Raw genomic sequence first — 12,470 nt, 5'->3', positions numbered from 1 at the left:
GAAAATTGTTTTGCAGGTAACTAGCTGGGGTGCCCCAGGGAGATGATTGGATGGGGGAGGGGAGCTGATTAGTGCTGTACCTCATTAAATACATTCTTGCAATGTTCACTGTAGCTCTGAGGGAAAAATCACTGTGAGTATAACCTGTTAGTGACTGGAACTCCTGAATCACAGATCCGAGTGCCTGGGGAAGCTGATGAGTGTGATTTGGTAACAGCATCTAGGGTGGTTTTACATCACCACCACAAAGAAAGCTATCCAGTCATCCTGCATTCCACAAAATAGGCTTCACTTTCTTCCCCTTCACTTACTTATCTTTTCTTTGGAGGTCTAGACTGAGGTAGTTTCCCGGTTTCTATGAAGCCAACGCTTGCCTTGACCTGCCAATTTCCTGCCTATGTCTTATTATTATTATTATTATTATTATTATTATTATTATTATTATTATTATATTATTTATTTACATTCCAAATGTTGCCCCCTCCCAGAGTTCTTCACACAATCCTTCCTCCCCTTTGGCTCTGAGAGGGTGCTCCCCCACCCACTCATCTCCTCATCTCCACCTCATCATCTCCCAGAATCTCCCTGTCCTGAGGTATCAAGACTCTACAGGATTAGATGCATCCTTTCCCACTGAGGCCAGACAAGGTCGTCTTCTGCTATATAAGTGCCCTGGGGGACATGGACCAGCCCATGTTTGCTCTTTGGTTGGTGGCTTAGAATCTGGGAGCTCTGAGGGATCCAGGTTAGTTGATGTTGTTCTTCCTATGAGGTTGCCATTCCCTTCAGCTCCTTCAATCCTTCCCCTAACTCTTCCATAGAGGTCCTGCCCTCAGTCTGATGGTTGGCTATAAATATCTGTATCTGTCTCAGTCAGCTGCTGTAGAGCCGCTTAGAGGACAGCCACGCTAGCTCCTGTCTACAAGTACAACATGGCATCAGTAATAGTGTCAGGGTTTGGTGCTTGCCCATGAATGAATCCCAGTTGGTCCAGTCTCTGAATGGCCTTTTCTTCAGATCTGCATCATTTTTGTCCATGCATTTCTTTTAGACAGGAACAATTTTGCATCGAAACTTTTGAAGGTAGTTGGGTGGCCCCATCCCTCCAATATGGGCCCTGTCTATCATTTGGAAGTGGTCTCTTCAGGCTCTATCTCTCTACCATTGGGCATTTTGGCTAAGGTCATCCCTACTGAGTCCTGGGAGCTTCTCACATCTCAGGTCTCTGGGACTTTCTAGAGATTCCTCTCCACCCTTAACTCCCTGCAGCTGCATATTTCCATTCATTTTCCTAGCCCTCTAGGATGCTCTCCTGCCTCTCCCATACCTGTTCCTTCCCCCTCCCCCTTCCTCTCCCCTCTGCTACCCAAGTCCCTCCCTTTTTATGCCTCCAGTGATTATTTTGTTCCCTTTTCTAAGTGGAATAGAAGCATTCTCACTTGGGTCTTCCTTCTTGTTAAGCTTCATACTGTCTTTGAGTTGTATCATGGGTATTCTGTGCTTTGCTGGAAACAACCCAGATGTCCCTCAACTAAAAAATGGATATAGAAAAATGTGGTTCATTTATACAATGAAATACTATTCAGCTATTAAAAATGAGAACATCAAAAATTTTGCAGGCAAGTGGATGGAAATATCATCCTGAGTGAGGTTACCCAGACCTGAAAGGACATACATCCACTGATAAGTGAATAATAATTCTGCCTCTTAAGAGCAAGGATTAAGAGCTGGGATAACAGAGGTATGCCACTATGCTCCAACTAATACATTGGCTTTTCATTGTTCAAGATGATACTGACTTAAGAAAGTTAAAAGGTGGATGGATATTAAAAATCCTGCAACGTCTTTCTCTGTTCAACTAAGACATGTTAGAAACCCAGTCACATTCATTACTGTTTTCAAGTTCTTAATCCCTTCCTAAATAGCTTCATACCTATTTTTTAAATCTCAAGTCTTGGTTCAGTGAAATAACATGGTTTCATCCCAATGTATTTGCTATGAATGATGCTAGAGAAAGATATCACAGCTCCATTCATCCACAGTAGGATCACAGTCTTCAATCTCTCTTGGGGAATCTAGCATTAATTCCATATTTACTATGCTAAGTGCTGTATTCCTTTTGAAACATATTCAAATCACTTTCTTTCTTCTTAACCCATTCCCCTCAATCTACTAAGTCTAGGCAGGCTTTTGAGAGGGAATGAAAGCCATAAGTAACTTTTTATCCCACCACCCCAAACATCTATATATCTGTTCCTGATCCCTTTTCTGTTTATTACCATTGAAGCCAGTATATTTTCTCCTCCCTAGAAACACTACTACTAATGGGTAATGGTGCTTTACATGGTGGCATTAGTTTAGTAGGATCTTTTTAAGCAAGAAGTATCATTTGAGGAATACCATGCCAAGAATAGCAAAGTGTTAGCCAGAGAAGTTGTAAGATGGACATTTTGATTTTCATCTATCAGGTTTTTTTTTTTAATTTTGAGAAATGGTCTCACCAACTTGACCAGGTTAACCTTAAATTTACTCAGGCAGGTCTTAAACATACAACTTTCCTGCTTTATCTTCTCAAATAGTTGGGATTACAGATCTGCACCACCATGCCTGGTTTACACTGTATTATTTTCCATCTTGAAGGAAATTGGTGGTTTATAATTTTCTTCAGGTCGTTGGTGATTACAGTGCAACTTTCTTGAAGGCCCAGACACAACAAGGGCCCAAGTTTAGAGTCTTAAGATGCTATAGTCTAAAGTACAGCAGGTGATGTCAGCCAAATGTAGACACTCAGAATTGGAAGGGGCTTGTTCACTCTGCTTTCTTGATTTCCTTCCATCCAGGCCACCAGCACAGTGCAAGGTGCTGCCCACATTCAGAGCAGGTTTTGTCTACTGGGTAGTCACTGTGCTACTTGTCAGACCTTTGAGGAATCACCAATCCCCCACAGACACAGCTGTAGACCTCTCTCAATCCAGTCAAACTGTCAACTAAGACCAATAGTAATAGTCAATAAAATTATTTTGTTAGAGACTAAAATCAATAAATCTTAAAAAGGAAGAAAACTGCCTTCCACAATAGTAAAGGAAGGAATGAAGAGATATACAGGTATTTGAGGGGACAGGACCATCACAACAAGCTGATGAGTTGGATAAAGAAATATGTACCTGAAAAAGAAAAGTCTTAGTCCTTTGGTTGGCAGAACTATGGTTTGTAAATTCATATATTTTAAAAGCTTTTTATATGAGGGCAAGCTGTTAAATCTGACTTTATTTTGTTGTAACAAGATTTTAGATTTACATGGGGTAGTGGGAGGCAAGGGATGACGATTGGGGGGGCATTAAGTCTAGTGCAAGAGAAATTGAACTCAGGCTTTGGATTTACCTATCACTGAAGTTCTAATCAGTAAATCTGCCTGTGCAGACACATGCTTCTCCCAGGAACTCTTACATATGGAAAAATATTTGCTGGTGAAATGTATAAAACCTTAATCTCAATCAAGAGTGACCTCATTAAAAAGTGAGTCAAACTAAGTGAATCAATTCAGTAAACCAGTGTTCTTGCATCTGAGAAAAGACTCAATACAGCAGGTCCTTCTGGACTCTTCAGACAGGAAGATATATATTTGAAAGCCAACTTAAGAAGCTTTGTTTGTTTTGAGGGAGAGTCTTACTACATAAATCAGGTTGGCCTTAGACTCACATAGACCCACCTGGTTCTGCCTTCTGTGTGCTGGAATTGTATCGGTGCCCCATGCCCGCACTGACACGGTACCTGCGGGATTAAAGAAACACACACACACACACACACACACACACACACACACACACACACACACACACAGGTTATTCGTGTTAAGCCAGAAGACGAAGAGAGTCCTGTAGCTTTATTCACCAATTATACCCAAGTTCCCCAGATAGAAAAAATCTGAGAAGCACAGTGGGAAACCCTGGCTCGTGACTTGAATTAATTAGGGAGAAATCCCAGAAGACCAGCCCAAATCTCAAGGACAAAGGCCAAGAAGACAAAAGCCAGGAACGAATTGACCACGGTCCAGGTGTGGCCCAGGTGTGTCAGTTCCACATGCATCAGCCGGGCTCAGCAGGGGTCAAACCCTGCAAGAGACCCAGAAGGGTCTGACAAGGGAGTTGAAACATTGTAGGGGACCCAGGAGGCTCTGACAAGTCCCCCTATTTTATTTTTTTATTTAGCAAGTCCCCCTATAATAATTTCAAGCAGCAGCCTATCTTAGGTCACTTTGAGATAACAAGCTTCTTTCCCGTCACTGGAATATTCTGCCAGCCTCAGAATTTCCTGCCTTATGTGAAGCCTGGTCCCAAAGAGTTGCCCGTAGTCAGCTAACTGCTTCCCGTGAAGGCTGAGCCCAATTTGGGCAGAAGGTTTGTCTCCTATCAAGGAGAACAACACCTGCTTAGTTGCTGCCCAAGACTGGAAGTGCTGTTTGCGCATGTGATAAGAAGCACAAGGGCCCTAGGGCCATAACACCAAGGGCCATCGTCAAGCTGCTCCTGTAATAAAATTTAGAATTCCCAATCATCAGCAACTACTCCAGAAAGTTCACCCACTGTGCTTGCCTAACAATAGATTGGGGGAGGGTAACTCCAGACACTGCAGACACAATGGCTGCTACAATAGCAGCAAAAATGCCAAAGTCTTTCCCAGGACAGTTCAGGATCAGCCATTCTTCTCTGGAACAATCGGCAGGCAATGGAACCATGTCTGAGATCAGCACAACCAGGGCAGAGTTCCCCAGTCCACAGCAGCTTCATGCAGATGGCATTCCTGTGAAGCTACAGACTGCAAAATGACACCACCAGTAAGGGCAGGGGTAACTGCTGGAGTCCAGTCTTCTCTGGCAAGTAGCAGTGCACAGAGGGTTGGGGCACAGGCCGCGGTGGGATGGGACACGCAGTGGCGGTAACAACGACTGCAGCAACGCCAAAATGACAAAAGATGAGGGGGAATCCTCTATCTTCCTCCAAGGGCACAGGAATGACTCCAGGGACCCCAACCACGAGAGTGGAATCTTCATGCTCTCAGGATCAGCAAGTCTCACCAACCACCTCTGGCAGCTGGCACACTCCTGCAGCATCCTGTAGGAAAAACACAAACATTCCCTCTTCCCCATATAATATATCTGAACAGGATCGTGAATCTTTCTATTTCACCTAGGCAGAAGTATGCCTAGTTGTAGGGTGCCATAAACACTCAGAGTGTTCCTTGGCATCCAAATTTTAAAATTGAAATAAAAAGAGCATTATTTAGCATACAGGGATAACTCCCCCTTTTTATTTATTAAGATATTGTTACAATATTATTTATTAAGATAAGTGCTCGAGGATTAAATTGAGGACACTGAGCACTTGTATTTATAAATTGACTTGTATACCAAATTATTGTCTCCAGCATTATTGTTTTGGATATATAAAGAATGAGATTTTTTGACTAATTGTTCCTATGTAAGGCCTATAATCTGCCTGGTATCATTGCCCTCCCTTGCTAAGGAGTCCAGGCAATCCAGTTTGAGTTCTTAAATGGCCTATAAAGGAACAGAATTTAGTGCTCTTAACCACTAAGCCATCTCTCCAGCCCCTCACAAACTTTATTTATCTAAACATAATCATTAATTAGAAATGCCAAATCCTGTAAACATTGTCCAGATTCAGCCGTACTACAAATCCCTGAGCTGGCAGGCAAGGCTGGGAGTTGAGAGTAAGCAAATGGAGTCTTCCTTTTTTCAAGAGGGTGTGCTATCAACTCCATTACCATTTCCAAAGAGCTGGGTGAGTCTATGGTTTTGTTTAGTTGTCTGAGCCAGAGCACAGAAAGGACAGTGAGTTGTCAGACATTCACACTGAAATCATCACTCACTGATTTCATGTAGAAAACTTGCCTCTGATAAAGCATTAAGTAATTGTAAAATTTGAGGGCTAGTAGTATCTAAAAAAAGAAAAACTTTTTAATCAATTGTAAACCACAAGCCACACATTGGCTATCAGTATATGAATTGAAAGCTTGATTTTTTAACATTTAAAAAACAGCGGCTACAGCACATAATTCAATAATCTGTGCTGAACAAGGGGAAACTCTAGAGAATAAACAAGTGGTCCAATCATATATGTAGCATTTTCATTAGATGAACCACCTATAAATACAGTAAGCACATTTTCTATGGGTTGCATTAAAAGAGAAGAGAGACCCTTACTCAAGTCTTGGGAAGTCACGGACCCCAGACACAGGGAGACCATTTTGGATGTAATATGCAAAGGCGAGGTTTATTACAGAGATCTATTATGGAGATCTCCAGGCCGACACGTATCCCACGCAGGAGACAGAGACAGAGGTGTCGACCCCGAGAGGCTGGGAGGAAGGGTATTTAAAGGGAGAAACCACAACCCAAGGGGGCAGGGGTGGTGTCATTGGAAAATCACAAGAAGCTTCCAGTCTCTCAAGATTGCTTAACTTAGTGTTCCCTTTAGTTCCTAGGAGAAGCTTCCTGCTTCTCAAGGTTGTTCTCTTAAGATTCTAATTTAACTTTATGGTCAGCTAGATCCTGGGAGAAGCTTTCTATTATCTTTACCAGGTCGGGAATCGCATATCTAAGGGCCTTATCTTAAGTCCTTTCCTCTAGTTCCTGGGAGAGCAGGCTCTACTTTCATGTAGAGGGCAGAGTCTGGAATTGGAGGTATTTAGGGCTTCTTATGGGTGGGACAGCATTCCTAAACTTTTGACTTTTTGGCTGCATTTTTTTTATTCTTTCAGCATGCCCAAATTTACAGTAAATACAAAAGCATGCAAAGAGTAAAATTATCAACTTTGCCTGAAAAATTTGTATATGTGATAGGCCAAATATCAGTATTTTGTAATAACCAATTTAATTGTTGTTTGGAATAAGGTATGTTTCACCAGGTTTCTTTTTAAAATACTTCCATGACTCTAGCCTACAATTCTGTATTAACACAACTGAAGCTTTATCTCCAAAGAGGATAACACACAAAGGCCTAAGTCCTCTGTTAAGGTAAGGTACTTAGCCAATTAACATATCCTTAGAAGCTTAAAATTAGTTTCAAATATTAAAAAGGAATATTGAATCTTTTCTGGAGCAACAGTTACTCCCCAAATATTAAAGCTCATTTTGAGAGCAAAGGTTTGTAGTAAAAATATCCATATACACTTAAGATTCAAAGTTCTAACTTCTTACATCGAAGAAGCAACAAAATTACATAATATAAGGCTATTAGCCATTCTTTTGTAAAATTTTTAATGATATCACTTCATGGGCTCTGTAAAATTATAAGCAAGCTCACGAAATGAAAACTCCTCACTATCACCAGGACGTTAACAAACTGCATAAAAACAATCCTCTAAATCTATCTTGAAATATGGCAGTTGGAGTACACAAACAGGCTGTAATGCTCTCACAAGTTCCAAAATCTCATCAATCCTTCATAAATCCTGTAACAATCTCTACCTGTTTGATTTTTTTCTTAATTACAAATAAATTTGAGTTAGTCAATGTAACACTGGCAATCCTTAATCACAATCCTTAAGTTCTCCTTGTAACACCAGAGCACAACCACAACTTTGGGAAGTCACCTGAGTTCTGAGTAAGTGACTAGGCAGCTGTCCTTGGGGCAGTGGAATTAGCATTAAAATACAGATAACTTCAGGGCAAACCACAACTTGAAAGCAAAACTTAACCTCCAACAAACAACCTGGTCTCCAAAATCCAGTCTCCAAGTCTGTCCTTCATGATACAAGGTTTGACTGCCAATTCCTACATATGAACGCACGATGGTGCGGTCTCCAATACATCAACAAGGAGACATTGCCTTAAAATCTTTTAGAAGCCTGGTTTCTAGGATAAGAGTTCCATAAAAGTATTATCCCAATTTAGACCTGTTTCCCTAGATTGGCTCATGCCACATGTTGTCTAGAATGACTCCATCCAAATTACCAGTTTTATGTCAACTTTCTGTTACCAATGTTACATTTTTTTAACCATATCCAATAACTTAAAAGCCAATAGTCCATAACCAAGGTATGTAGAGCATATTTATACATTTAAAACTAATCAGAAACAAAATTGAAGTGGCTACACATATCTTTAATATTTAGAGCAAGCACCATTTTTACTTTTCTAGCTGTGATTTTAAGAGAAGCACCTTGTCACCTGCTAAGTCTAATAATCAACTCATGCAGACGCTCACCCCCGGGCAGCTTCTCCAGCTGACCTAGGCTCCTAGCTACAGGTGCAGGGCTCCAAAGGCCGATTGAAACTGCTTTTTATTCATTTGTTCCTTTTTTTTGAAACGAGTTAAAACCAAATCAAGGTGTGAACAACCAGCAGATAAAGCTTTTACCATTTTTTCTTTTGAACATGAAACATAAAACATTTAAGCAAGAGAAACAAAAACCACAGACATAAACTGAAAGACCTGGACAGCTTGGTGCACCAAGGACAGACAATACACATCATTTTTCCAATAGGAGCCAGCAGAGAGGCAGGACGTCTCCTGCCTTCCTTCTGTTCCTATGAGAGCTCTGAAAAAGTTCAAAGCATCTGCGGAGAGTCCGGGAGGACTGTTTCTCTTAAACCCATTCATTCTTTCTCATATCTAGGGTGTAAACTATCTCTAGTCAGGGTCCAAAGACTAAAACATAACTCTAAAAGAGCGCATACACAAAAATACCTTACCATTACTGAAAGACCCCCGGAGTGGGGAGACCCTCACTCAAGTCTCGGGATGACGCAACCCCCCAAGAACTCACACAAGACCGTCCTTGTTGTAATCACATGAGGTTTATCGATAGCAACCAGTGCACTGGGGTCGAGACTCATATCCCACGCAGGGGCAGTGGAGTTCGACCCCGAGAGGTTGGGAGAAGAGGTATTTAAAGGGAGAAACCACAACCCGAGTGGGCAGGGATGGCGTCATAGAATAACAGTGAAAAATCACAAGGAAGAACTCTCTGTCTCTCAAGATTGTTTCCTAGGAGAAGCTGTCTCTTACTTCTCAGATTGTTTAACTTCATGGTCCGATAGTTCTTAGGAGACGTTGTTTCCTGCTTCTCAAAATTGTTCTCTAAGGTTTATGGTCAGCTAGTTTCTGGGAGAAAGCTGTTGAGCTGGCCAATGTAATTATCCATTCTATAGTCCTAGGAGAGGCTTCTTGGAACATACAATTCTGGGGCCTAACCTGTTTTCTTTCTTTTTTTTTTTTTTCTGCTCTAAACTTTGTGTCTAGGGGGGCAACTTTAAAACTTTTATCTTTCAATTACCTTGTCCTTTTTTATTACAAGTTTTACTCATGCTAGCCCAAATCACTGAGGCCTTTTTTAGCCCATCTTACCCCAATAAGTCCCTGCTTCTGCGCCGGCTTCCCAGGACGTCCCGTCAGGAGACCTTGTCTTTCTGATCTCGGATCACAGGATTCAAAGTTCAAATCTCGGTGGAACCTCCATTTGTCAGTGCCCCATGCCCGCACCGACATGGTACCGAGAATCGAACGAAAGCCTGCGGAATTAAAGAAACACACACACACAGGTTATTCGTGTCAAGCCAGAAGAGGAAGAGAGTCCTGTAGCTTTATTCACCACTTATATACCCAAGTTCACCAGGTAGAAAAAATCTGGGAAGCACAGTGGGAAACCCTGGCTCTTGACTTCCGTAACAAAAGACCAACTACGTGACCTGAATTAATTAGGGAGAAATCTGGGAAGACCAGCCCAAATCTCAGGGAAAAAGGCTGAGAAGACAAAAGCCAGGAACAAATTGACCACCGCCCAGGTGTGGCCCAGGTGTGTAGGTTCCACATACATCAGCCGGGCTCAGCAGGGGTCAAACCCTGCAAGAGACCCAGAAGGGTCTGACAAGGGGGGTGAAACATTGCAGGGGACCCAGGAGGCTCTGACAGAATTGAAGGTGTCTCCCATGATGCCCAGGCATGCTTTTATATACAGCTTTGCCAGCATCCTGCCCAAGTACTGGTTCTCTCTGGATGGTAGCCAAGGGAAGCATTGCTAGGGATAGGGGTGGGGGTGGGGATGGAGAGTGGGGACAAAACTTTACTGTGAAAGTAAAGACTGCTTTCCATAAAGACACTTAGTAGTCTTGACTCACTCTGAAGCCAGAAGCTGCAAGCCTATGGCAATTAACACTCAAATGTTAAAAAGGGAGGGGATTAAGTAAAGGATTTATCCCTTCTCTGGTTAGGCAGCCAGAAGCTCTGGTTAACTCTTTGTGAACCAGAAAAGAAAGAAGCCACTCACACAGAAAACACAACACTGGATGAAGCAGAAAATGATTACATCACCTTTCTTTATTGCTTTTAGTCTTTCATATCATTAATATAAAATGTTCTCTCTGTAAGAAAGAATTACCTCATAGATAAAATGTTATGTAAAGGTGAGTCACAGAAAAATGTCGATACTAAGTTTAAACCAGTGTTTCATTCTGTAAGCTCATTATAAGTTCAAAGCAACTTTCTCATGGCTTTGTCTTATCATAGGCACACATGTGGTTTCATCCTTGGACCTGAATATTTTTCCTTGAACACAAATTTGTTCCAAGCCTATATCTCTTTTTGGTGTAATTATGAAAGCTCATTGTATTTCTTACTAATGCAGCCTTTGCTATTATGAGGAGTGGCACATTCTAGGCTTGATTTTAACTTTATTACATCTTTCTAACAAAACAACTAAAACTATCTTTTAAAATTTTTTTCCTAAGGTCAAATCAGAAATTGCATGATATCATTAATATCATCCAAACAGCATTAATTCATAAAATTTCATCTGCATACTGATCTGTAGAAAAATTTGCCCAATAGGGTGGGCTAATAGCCAGAAATTATATTAATTTAATAATGACAGAAAAGGCATAGCAATAGCAAGAAGTAACCCTGGGATGAAAGATTTCATCTCAGAGCCTTGGTCCCCAGAGCTCATCCATTGCAGATCACATAAAAATGGTGGACTACCTCAGGAACGTCATCTGTTAGCCTTAGGATCTCCTAGATGGCTTCTGACACAGTATAAATGAGGTGATCATTTCCCATTCTCAATATCTTCCTTCCTTTTGCTTTTGGTTCTTCATAGCTTCTTCTATGTAGGGTATTTGCATTACTATGAAAGGAAGGAAGGAAGCATATAATTATAGAAGAAAAGAGATACATTGTTAGGCTTAGTATTAAGTGATTTAATTTAGCATTGAAGTCGAAGCCGATTAGGAATTGGTTAATATCTTATTGGCAGTGAATGCTATGGTGTGATCAATGTTTTAGAAAGAAACTGTAATGAATATCTGAATCCTTGGGTGACATTCAGTGAAAAAGACTTTTACTCTATGGAGCAGTATAAAATCTTGGATAAAAGCAATGAGGGGATAAAGATTATGGGGTGTGTGTAGAATGGTGGTAATTATCTCTCTTCTAAAACAATATACTTAGCTGCACCCAAGTTGAAATAAGTCAGGAAACAAAGAGGTTAGCTGATTGTTCTCAGTGTCTCCCCTCTAATTTGAATCAATGGAGATTCATCAGCTTTTCTTTCTCAGCCCACACAAACACATCACAGATTTATGCCACATCCTCTACTGCTTACTCTGGAGTGTCTCAGGTAACTATAATTTTTTTTTTTTTTTTTTTTTACATTACATTGGTCAAAACTGTAACTCCTGCAAACACTCAGAACTCAGTTCAGTGTGATGCTGGTGTATGAAAGAGTGTCCCTATCTACACCACAGGACAAAGTGACCTGGACAGCCCCAGGCTCCTCATGTTACTGGAGTCATTAGGAAGAGAGACCCTAAGCCATTAAGTTTATAACAGCCTAGGTTCTACATCTATCCTTCATAGGCCAATTAAACAAGCATGTAATAGTGAAAGGCAAGGGAGAGAGGTTTGTTCAGTGTGGACACATTGGGAAGAGGGACAAGACGATTCCCCTCCTTCCACCTAAAGTCTACCTTTCATGTCCTAAAGTAAGTTCAGGTTTTAAAAGTGGGCCAGAGGGGTTGGGGATTTGGCTCAGTGGTAGAGCGCTTGCCTAGCAAGCACAAGGCCCTGGGTTTGGTCCCCAGCTCTGGGGGAAAAAAAAGTGGGCCAGAGATATGTGTGGCTAAGCACGAGGAGTCTACCCATTATCAATGAACTCTTGTCTTTTCTATGTGATAGTCTGACAAGTTTTCAGAACTGGAGACCGGTTCTTCTAGCTGGTACTAGGCTTCTTTAGCCTTTTCCTCTCCTATGATGAGGTTCTAGGTAAATTCCCAATTTCTTGGGATATATTATGTCAATAGTCTATCTCTAAAGAGGAGTACATTGTGTCTGTTTAGAATAGCTTAATTCCATGAGGAGATTTACACGTATGTGTGGGGAAGACCTGAAACAGGTATATACCCATTCACGAGAGCACAACACAGATTGCTTTGTGGGGAGCTGGGAGGAGGT

The sequence above is a fragment of the Rattus rattus genome, chromosome 6 (genome assembly GCF_011064425.1).
Source record: "Rattus rattus isolate New Zealand chromosome 6, Rrattus_CSIRO_v1, whole genome shotgun sequence".
In the NCBI taxonomy this organism is placed as follows: domain Eukaryota; kingdom Metazoa; phylum Chordata; class Mammalia; order Rodentia; family Muridae; genus Rattus; species Rattus rattus.
This window is presented reverse-complemented; position numbering follows the sequence as displayed.